The sequence below is a fragment of the Quercus suber genome, unplaced genomic scaffold (genome assembly GCF_002906115.3).
Source record: "Quercus suber isolate HL8 unplaced genomic scaffold, Cork oak 2.0 scaffold_413, whole genome shotgun sequence".
In the NCBI taxonomy this organism is placed as follows: Eukaryota; Viridiplantae; Streptophyta; class Magnoliopsida; order Fagales; family Fagaceae; genus Quercus; species Quercus suber.
In genome coordinates, this window is record NW_027069864.1 from 240,236 (window position 1) to 251,940 (window position 11,705).

The 11,705-nt window shown below is 30.9% G+C and overlaps 1 long non-coding RNA gene across 1 annotated transcript; it reads right to left on the reverse strand.

The window, feature by feature from the left end:
* Window positions 1-419: 419 nt before the first annotated feature.
* On the reverse strand, window positions 420-1,684 carry LOC136062430 (uncharacterized). Its single transcript, XR_010624169.1, has 3 exons — window positions 1,323-1,684; window positions 842-1,166; window positions 420-490 (listed from the first exon to the last, which is right to left on the reverse strand). It is a non-coding gene; the product is annotated as an uncharacterized LOC136062430 (long non-coding RNA).
* Window positions 1,685-11,705: the final 10,021 nt, after the last annotated feature.

The window sequence follows — 11,705 nt, forward strand, 5'->3', positions numbered from 1 at the left end:
TGAATAATTCAATAATTTATCCAGATATGAAAATAGATTTTAAATAAAAAAATTTAATATATATTATTTGATTAATATTTAAAGATAAAAAGGTCCTACTCAACATTTTTGCTTATGGCCAACAACTTTGAGCTGCCCCTGTACACGGCCATCATTGCAAATACCAGACCAGCATAGTAGTGCCGATAAAATTGTATTCCTATCTACTCCATGGCCAACCCGATCGCTCTCCCTCTGTATGACAAAATCCCACGTAAAAACACTTTACAAAGACTCTTTGATATCCTAATCTTCTTCCTTCTCCTTTCTCTTCTTATTTATCGTTTTCTCTTCCTCAAAAATCATGGTCTCACTTGGTTGCTTGCCTTCCTATGCGGATGGTTTTTGCATTCTATGTTCGTGAATTCTGCAAAGTCTCCCAGTAAAATCACTTGGCAACTGACTTTTGGACCGCATCCTCAATTTTGTGACTAAGTCGTTCGTACTCATCCTACGAAGAAAATGACAAACAATTTTGCATATAAATTGCAGGCAAAGATCTCATCCTTGTCCCATTTCACAACTGAAAATGCTATACTATTTCAGATTAATTTTTTACAAATGATCTGCCAATACGTGATTAATAGACTTAAATAATTATAATATATAACTTTCGAAATTTTTTCTTAAATTTGTGATTGATGATATACGACTTTATAAATTTTATGTAACAAAATTTGTAATAATCTTACCATTAGATTACTGCAATATAGCAAACAAAAAGTTTTTTTAGAAGATATACCAATTTTGTGATTTAAGATGGAAACTAAATTTTCAGACACAAACTCCAGATTTGGATTACCTTCATTCTCTTCCATTCCTGTTGAAAATCACTTGAACTACCCCCGAAAGTTTGGGGGTTGCTAGAAAAGTATCTAAAGGGGGCTCTAACATGAATATTGTACTTCTTACAGAATGGAACCCAAATCTTGGCAAACTTTGAGGCTTCCACGAGAGAGTAGTAAGTGATTGGAGAACAACCATCATCTGATACGTAACAAGCTAGCTTGTGAGTTGGATAATCAATTGCCAACAAAGAGAGCACGGTGTTTACTGTGATGATAGGTGGTTCTAGCACCGGGTCCGCAGTTGTCACAAACATGTCCACCGATGGAAGTTCAGGTACCCTATATCAAAGTTATGAACATGAATCAATCATGTTAGACACCTGACCAGGTAAAGAGATTGTAATAAAAATATATAGAAGAAGAACAGCCAAATACAAATTGTAGTGGCAACTAAAATTAAGTAACGTATTTTTGGCACAACATGTTATAGGTTACCGTTGTAAGAGTCGTCTGGATACGTTTTATAATCAACAGGATTCCATTTGGTGCTGATGACGAGAGCCCAAGTGAAGGTGAACCATGACTCGCATAGGAAGGCAAGCAACCAAGTGAGACCATGATTTTTGAGGAAGAGAAAACGATAAATAAGAAGAGAAAGGAGAAGGAAGAAGATTAGGATATCAAAGAGTCTTTGTAAAGTGTTTTTACGTGGGATTTTGTCATACAGAGGGAGAGCGATCGGGTTGGCCATGGAGTAGATAGGAATACAATTTTATCGGCACTACTATGCTGGTCTGGTATTTGCAATGATGGCCATGTACAGGGGCAGCTCAAAGTTGTTGGCCATAAGCAAAAATGTTAAGTAGGACCTTTTTATCTTTAAATATTAATCAAATAATATATATTAAATTTTTTTTATTTAAAATCTATTTTCATATCTGGATAAATTATTGAATTATTGAATTTTTAGCCTATACTCCTATGGCTAAGTGTAAAAGCAAAAAACATGTCCTATCATAGCAGAAAAAGGTCCAATTAAGAGGGGCAGAATTTTGTATCAATAATTTGTATTAATATTTTCCCAGCCTGTCCTATGACCAAAACCCTGGGCCAGCTTGTGCAGTGAAATAAATAAACGTGTCCCACTCCCATCAATGGCTTGTGTAGTGAAATAAGAGAGGGGCAGAAAATGGTCCTATTATAGTAAAAACGTGTCTCATCGATCAATTGTGCAGTGAAATAAACTAAAAATATATATAATTTAATGCATTTTATTCTTTTGTATTTTAAGATACAATGAAGTCTTTTTAATACATTTTCTTGATCAATAAAAGTATTTAAATTTTTTAATTAAAATATATAAATAAATATATTATATAAATAATTTTTTTTTACTAGTGAGAGTCTTTTTTTATTTCGAGTTTTAAGCGATTACATCAATTATATCACCTATTAAGCCAACTTACACAGTGTATATATGTAGCAGAGATAGGTGAGGACATCATGTTTATTGTGGTCCCTCTTGCATAGACGTGGATTTCACATGCATGGGTCCCTAGTCCATTGTTACTACATGCATGGGTCGCCACTCTATTGGACACAGTCTTCAAACTCCTTGGAATGGAGTGTGGAGAATCCTCTAGATATCGATTTTACTGTTTCCTTTTTTTAATATAATGGAGTGGACAATTTTCATTGATCCAACTAGCTTCCCACGTTGATTCCCTCATTGATGTTACAATACACAGAAAAGCGTTATTTATTTGAGCCGAAGGAGAACAATACTGACGAGTGGCTTTCCATGATCACATGTGTGTGACCATTTAGCCGCAGCTTTTTTATTCTCACTCTGTCCATTATTTCACTTTTTTTTGGCATCCGCTGTTATATGTTAAATTATGGATATTTTTACATCAATTTTGGACGTCATGCATACAATTTTAGGCGAAATTGGCCAAATATCACATTTTTTCTGAAATTTTTAGCAAAAAAACTCTATTTTGAAAATAAGTGGTGAGCTACCACTTTTCTTGGTACTCGAGTTTACGAAACTCGAGTTCCTCATCAGTTCTGCCATCGTGCCACTGCTAAGCTAAAATCTGTACGATTAAAAAAAAAATGTGGTACTCGAGCTTGGTAAACTCGAGTACCATGCAACACAATACTCCAGTTAGCAGACTCGAGTACCTTTTATAAATAAAATGCAAATTATTTTATTTCTACTCATGTAACTGTTTATGGGTCACATAGTGCCATGTTTGCATTTTATTGAAAGAGATAATATTTTTTCTTCATGTGTATCCTCAACTTAGTTTTTTTTAAAACTTGGTTTGGACCTTTTTATTTACCCCCACCCCCTTTATTTTTCCCAAAAATTATTTTGTTTTTCCTATTTTTATAGGGGGGAAATTTTTTTTAACCTTTGTGGTTCTTAGGGGGAGTTGTTGCTTTTCATAAGGGGAGTTGTCCTTATTTCCTCTTATCGTCTGTTGAGTTGTTACTCTTTGTTTGAGTTATCTTTGTTAGTTTGTGACAAAAAGGAGGAGATTTATATGTGTGAAAAATACAAGAATGTTCTGTTTATGGGGAGTTAACATTGTTTTTGATGTATCTAACTTAAGGGGAGAGTTAGTTTGCATATTTGTTGATTTATTGTTTTTCTGTCACACATGCGTTTATATGTTTGTTGAGTATTTCAGGCCTAGTTCGATCGATCGAAGAACAGGCTCGATCAATCGTTCTATTTCTAGCATTCTGCATAAAATTATTTTATGTTTAGCATTATTTAAAAAATTGTTCACTTTCTTTTCTGCATAAATTATTCTTTGTTCACAGCCTAAATTGTTCACTGTTTTCTCATAAAATCTATTTTCTGCATAAATTATTCTTTGTTCACAGCCTAAATTGTTTACTGTTTTCTCAAAAAATCTATTTTCTGCATTAATTAAAACTATTCATTGTTTTCTCATAAAAAATTTTCACTGTTTCTTGCATAAACTATTTCTAGCATTCTGCATAAAATTAATTTATGTTCAGCATTATTTAGAAAATTGTTCACTTTATTTTTTGCATAAATTATTCTTTGTTCACTACATAAATTGTTCACTGCTTTCTCATAAAATCTCTTTTCTGCATTAATTAAAACTATTCATTGTTTTCTTGTAAAAATTATTCACCATTTTTTGCATAAACTGTTTCTAGCATTCTGCATAAAATTATTTATGTTCAACATTATTTAAAAAAAGTAGTTCTCTCTCTTTTCTGCATAAATTATTTTTTGTTCACTATTTAAAAAATTGTTCACTGTTTTCTCATAAAACACCTCTTGAAATCGTGTTCTCTAAATTCAAAAGTCAAAACTGTTTGCTTTTTCATGTTTAAATTTCACAATAAACGAATCTGTATTTCTGCATTGACAAATCTATTTCTACATTAATAAAATTAGCTCTCTGCACATCATGTTTACTGTATATAAAAATCTGCTTACTGCATTCATAAAATCTATTTTATGCATTAATTAAAACCGTTCATTGTTTTCTAATAAAAATTGTTTATTGTTTTCTGAATAAACTATTTCTAGCATTCCACATAAAATTATTTTATGTTCAGCATTATTTAAACAATTGTTCACTATCTTTTCTGCATAAATTATTCTATGTTCACGACATAAATTGTTTATTGTTTTCTCATAAAATCTATTTTCTGCATTAATTAAAATTGTTCATTATTTTCTCATAAAAATTGTTCACCTTTTTCTGCATAAACTATTTCTTGCATTCTGCATAAAATTATTTTATGCATAGCATAATTTAAAAAATTGTTCACCCACTTTTCTGCATAAATTATTCTCTGTTCACTTCATAAATTTTTCACTGTTTTCTCATAAAATCTATTTTCTGCATTAATTAAAATTGTTCAATGTTTTCTCATAAAAATTGTTCACTGCTTTCTGCATAAACTATTTCTAGCATTCTGTATAAAATTATTTTATGCTCAGCATTATTTAAAAAATTGTTCACTCTCTTTTCTGTATAAATTATTCTCTGTTCACTGCATAAATTGTTCACTGTTTTCTCATAAAATCTGTTTTCTGCATTAATTAAAAATGTTCATTGTTTTCTCATAAAAATTGTTCACTGTTTTCTGCATAAACTATTTCTAGCATTCTGCATAAAATTATTTTATGCTCAGCATTATTTAAAAAATTGTTCACTCACTTCTCTGCATAAATTATTCTCTATTCACTACATAAATTGTTCATTGTTTTCTCATAAAATCTGTTTTGTGCATTAATTAAAACTGTTCATTGTTTTCTCATAAAAATTGTTCACCGTTTTCTGCATAAACCATTTCTAGCATTCTGAATAAATTTATTTTTATGTTTAGCATTATTTAAAAAAAAAATTCACTCACTTTTCTGCAATAATTATTCTCTGTTTATTGCATAAATTGTACAATGTTTTCTCATGAAATGTAANTAAACGTCCTACAATAATATATGCACAGTTTCCAATTAAATATTACATATTTAAATGTGTATTTGGTGTCACCTTATTTAAAGCATTCACATGTACAAAGTTAAATAGAAGAAGAAAAAAAAAAGACGTGTGAACTTTAAAATGAATTCTGTCCATGTTATATGATATAGGGAGGATTTTTATCCTACTTTTGATATGAAAATTTTGGAAGGACGACAATGCGATAGAAGCTTTGACAATAAAAAGAAAGGATAGAAGCCGAGTTACCATGCATTACCAACAAAATCCATCCCCATAAAGATACATGTGCCCCACAAATCTTTATCTCTTAGAGCATAAAACCGCATTACTAGTCAATTCCCTAACGCACACTTGAGCGATTCCACAAATTAAATATATAATATTTGGCATATCTCAACTACCAGATTACATAAAGTAAAGCTTGAGAATCTTTACCCAGTATGAGGTTTTATTCTAATGATTGTAGTAGCATCCTATTTCCACAAGTTAAGAATTTCTGACTAGTAAACTATGAGAAGAATTTTTTTTAAGTTCACTAAAAAGCAACTTGCTTTTCTTTGGAAGGGCCTTTCTTGGATGCCCAATTCAAATGGTGCGGGATGAGTAATTTACAGATAAATGAGAGAATAAATTTAAAATTTTTCTAAGTCTTAAGGCTCTGTGGTATTATCATTCACATTTCAGTCTCTTTTTTCCAATTTTTTTTATTGGGGAGAATCTGAATTGGACTTATCTCATCCCAACGTGTGTGTGTATACGTATTGATTTTCCTTTCAAAAAAATAAAAATAAAATTGTTCCGGTAATTCTTATTTAAAGATGTTATTGTTAGGATTTGTGCCCTTAAATCCTATTGTAAGATGCTATGTATAATATTAAGTGTGACATTGTGTTTGACATTATGTATGACTTAATATTATGTTTAATAAATTTGTTTTATTATTATCTGAAATAATGGTAACATAAATATTCAGACATTATCATATAGTCCATGAGATGCATAGTATGTGATTTATGTGAAGAGTCACAGAAAATATAAATCACAAGTTCTTTGTAAATTCAGAATTATAGTTCGTAGTCGGTGATGAAATTGGGCATTTATCTGCGAAGACTATAACATATCAACTACGATGATTTGTCTTGATCATGGAAGTGGAGACTTCTAGTTGATGTGTTAATATGTTTTAAGAGTTAAGACATATTGAACTGGACCGCTGTGAGATTTATTATTCTCCTAAAGACTGTCAAATGAATAATAAATCTCACGACTTGTATTTGCATGAACTCTTAATCCTGAGAGAATAATGAACCTGATCATGAGGTGTAGGTTGCTTTGATATATCAGGAGTGAGATCTACAGTTATGGTCAAAACCTCAGTATGTTGGGCAGCCACATTTAGTGTTGATGGAACATGTATTCTCAAGATGGAATTCATAGTCTCTTAACGGAGATATAAAATATTCCCTTGAGATAAGTTTAATGGGTTTGTTATTCAAACAGTTAGGCCTAACCACTTTAGTAAGACTAAAGTATATATTTATGGAATTGGATTTCATAAATATATAATGAATAACATTAAAGGATTAAACCGGGTACTCAAGGATTAAGATGTAGTAATTTACAAAGTGGCAGTCTACATTAATGACTTTGTATTACTACGAATATTTTATGAAGGGGTTGCATGTATAATAAAGTCTTGGGATATAATTTATAGATAAGACCTAGAGTGCAACTATTTTTATATAGTGGTATTAAAAATAGTTAATGGTAACTTTGGACTTGTCAAGAGTTGACAGAAAAGCCCAAAGCCCATTGTAGCTAGTGTCTTATTAGTCCCTTTTGGTCCCACTCCAAGCCACACACTTAAGCCCAATTGGTAAGGCCCGAAAGGCCGGCCCAATTAGATAAATTGATTAGATACAAAGGGAAAAACGTACAGAAATATAGAGGTGACAAGAAAACATCATTGAAAAGTGGTGTATGAGAGTGTAAGTCACTTTTTGGTCATCCCTTTGTTACCAATCGAGAGACCACACATCTTGGGCGTTAGTGGAATTGGAGTGAAGATTAAAAGTAGTCCCAACTGCTTCAATCTTCAGTTTTTTTTTGAAATTCACCGCTTCAAGGTACGATCTCTTGTTTCTCTAATTCTGAAATTTACTTTGTACGTGTTATCAATATCGAATGAAGTAGATCCGTTTAAAACTTATTTTCCGCTGCATTTATCGTTATATCCTTCAGTTATCACAACCCTTTTGGGATACTCAAGTGGTGGGCTTATTGATTTGGGACATGACGTAAACTCGAAAGTTGTATGGTCAATCCACCACACCATTGGTTCATGTGGTTTCCGAAGTCTCTTATGGACAAGAAATGAACTAGTCTTACCAAAAGTTAGAATATGACTTTCTTGTATATGTATAAGATAAGATGCTATCACAATATACTCTTTCAAATTTTGATATGTTATGCAAGACATTTATGTTTCTTATATAATTTTTTTTATCACTCTTTATTTACTAGAACACAAATAAAGACTAAAACGAAAATTAGAGCCTTTAAGTTTGAGATTGTTTTGATTTTACCCTCTAAATTTTAAATTTTGAATTTTAATTCTTAGATGGCATTTTGAATCTTGTCATTCCATTTGTGTCCATTGATAAGGTAACCAATAAACTCCACTTAAGCTCAAACCAACGTAGTGTTTCTATTCAAAACAATGTCATTTTGAGCTATAATATTTAGGCCATATCAACCTACATTTTACTAATCCATATAATTCAACCTTTATTTAATTTTTTCATATGTTTTCCTCTTCTTTTTTGCCTTATTTATTTATTTTATTTACAGCACCCCAACCACATGACTACCATGGCATGGAATGCAATAATTAATGTATTGCACCTAATGCAATAGCTCTCAATGGTTGAGATTGAGAATTGAAAAAAATAAAAACAGCTTTCAATCTCAAGCATTGAATAAATAAAGTGAGAAGAAATCAAAAAGTGAAAGTCGTAAAAAAAATTGTGAGTAAGAATGGGGTAATTGCACTAGTTGCAATACCCTAGTAATTGCACCCAATCCAAATCCCTTGTCCCCTACTCACTAAACCCAATCTCCACCACATATCTCCACTACCACCACACCCGCCCTCCATCAAATACCCCAAACTCCAACCAAGACCCGCAAAATGTCTCCTTTCCTCCCATTCACTCAACTCATAATCTAAATGGGAAAGCCACTTCTTCATGCCATGGCCAAAACCCATGTTAAAAAAAAAAAATACAAAAAAAAAAAAAAAAACTGAACCCCTATTTAACCATGCAAAAAATGGGAAAGCCACTTCTTCATGCCATGGCCAAAACCCATGTTAAAAAAAAAAAATACAAAAAAAAAAAAAAAAACTGAACCCCTATTTAACCATGCAGATCTAAGCATAAAAATCTAGTCACAACTTATAATTTTACACAAGTCCTTAAAATCAAGATTAAAATTTTTTTAATAAGGCTAAAATGCAAAACTCACCCTCTAAGTTTCACCAGAATTCATTTCAGTACTCTAACTTTGCTTTCATTCATTTTGGTTCTTTAAATTTCAAGTTTATTCAATTAAGGCATTTCTAAGAACTTCCGTTAATTTTTTTTATTACAAAAATGGAAAATATTTTTCAATCATTAATTGAATTTTTTTAATTTAGAAAATTTGAAGAAAAAAATAAAAAATTTGGACAATTAACTGCAACATTTAACAGAAGTTGATGAAGAGACCTTAATTGAATAAAAACTGAAACTTAGAGGATTAAAATGAACGAAAGAAAAGTTAGAGATCAGAAATAAATTATGATGAAACATAGAGAATAAATTTTGCATTTTAACCTAAAAATAAAATAACTTAGACACGAAAGGGATATTGCTAGTTAATATTTATGAGTAATTGAATCGCAAAGCTTGGCAAATACGAGACAGAATCGCCAATACCTCTTCAGTGACTGTATCAACAGAGCCTTTTGTAATAGACTGATTTAGTTTTAATGCATATATCTTCCTTTACCAAAAAAAAAAAAAAAAAAGACTGTATCAACAGAACTTGGCAAAAGCGTGCAAAGATCACAGATAAAGTGATAGTAGATCCCCTTTGCAGGACTCTCTTGACCATGTGATATGGATCCCCATTTGACAAGAATAGTAAGCCAAAAAAAAAACTTTTTTTTATTAGTTGATTAAAAAAAATTAAATTATATACAACTTTTTTAATTTGATAATTTTATAGTTAAAAGATTAGAGATTTAAACTATGAATGTTTCTATTAAAAATATCAAAATGTGCACTCTTAACTATGTACAGTTTAATTTCTAAAATCTCTCCTTCTTTTTTTTTGTAGTTTAATTTTGTCCAAATTATTTCATAAGTCAAAGAAACCAACAAAATTACAACAAGTTTATCCATGTAGCTATTTTCATAATTATAAGTAAAACTAGAAACAATAAAATGAATTAGTGATAGTCTCGTACTAGAATGGATAACAATTTGTCCAAGTCATAAATTTAAGAGGTACTAAATCTTGCCCTGCCGACGTCGACTGCGACTAATGAGCAATGATTGTTTAGGAATATGCTGTAGCTCTTGCCGATTTGTACCCATGATTGTGGGATAAGCACTGTAATTGCTGATTTGACGAAGGATTCGCATGTTCCAAATGGTGTCATAATGTCGAGGCTTTGCTTCCAACACTTTTTCAAAATCTTTTGGATTTTTCCTTCTTTAAATCTATACTTTGAACCATACTTAAAGACTTCAACAGCTATTTATAATATGTGTGGTACTGTAACAGCTGTAGTTGAATGGTACTTAACAATTGTTCTGACAAAAGCGTGCAGCTAATTTTGATGATATAAGACAAGAAAATTTATCATAGAGCATTGATCAAGTCTGATAAAGAATATGATTATTTATGGCTTATTTATGTGTAATGGTACACGAAAGTCTATATATATATATATATATATATTGTTATGTCCATATTTTTATGTAATTGGCATATCTTATGACAAAACACATTTTATTGTATTTGGGTAAATCTAAGCAGGTTGAAGATAATCATTACAAGTGATTATATTGAATACATGAAGATTACTCAAGAAATACTTAAAAAAAAAAAACTGAATCTACAGATCCTGATACCTCCTCGATACATATCGATCTATCGAGATTTATTGAAGTACAACACATCTCGATCTACCGAGTTTTACGGGATTTTTGATATAGCCTACAACGTTTTAATTCTATTGGCTATTTATTTATGGGTTTGTACAATCCTTATAGGATTAGAAAAGCCCAAGATTTGTGTAAACCTAATTGGAATAGGAGAGCTCATTAAAAATGCCCATTAAGATACTATTTAAATAAAGAGGTGGGGAAAGAAAACCCTAACTCTAGAAAGTTTCATAAGGTTTTCTTTTTGAAACTCTAGCCTCCTCCTACAGAAGAAAGAAATATTGTTGTGTTTCTTGTATGCCTTTGGGTTCTGTAACCAAACAAAGTCTCTAGCACCAACATTGAAGATCTTATTGGTGTTTCTCTTTGAAGTTACTGCAAATCAACTACAACAATCAAAGGGTTGTTGTAGAGTTAGTCACGTATTGCGATCCATGCAAAGGAGTTAGTCACAAATTGGAGATTTGTGCAACAAAGGAAAGAAGTTTGCTACAAGATCAAGTTCAATTGTGTATTGAAGTAAAGATTTAACCGTAGGTTGGTATTTTGAGATAGGCCAAGGTAGTGGTAAGAGTCCTCATACTTGTAATTGCTTGATTATTGATTAGTGGATTCTTAGGAGTGATGAACTCAAATTCACTCAATGGAGTTTTTACATTTCGAGAGATTTTTCTCATTTGTCAACAAATCACTGTGTTGAGTTAATTTCTATTGTACTTAGTTTATTTGGTGATTTATTTGTGCCTCCACAATTTGCATATAATTTGACCTAATTAATCAATTTGGATAATTGAATTAATTAACTGAGGTCAATCTATTTTAAACCAATATATATATATATGTGTGTGTGTGTGTGTGTATTTTAGAAGAAGAAACTCAATATATTGTCAAACACAATTAGGGTTAGTATTTATTAAAATCAGTTATTATAGAGGTTCATTTATTGTGATATAAATGAACCTAATTGTCTTAGCATTTATTAAAATCAATTATTATAGAGGTTCATTTATTGTGATATAAATGAACCTCTATAATAACTGATTTATTCTTCTCAAAAAAAAAAATAGAGGTTCATTTATTGAACAAGAATAAGAAGTTTAGTTTTGCTCCAAACCTATTGTCGGTTTCTATCTTTGTACATGTGTAAACTACAAGTTAGTACATGA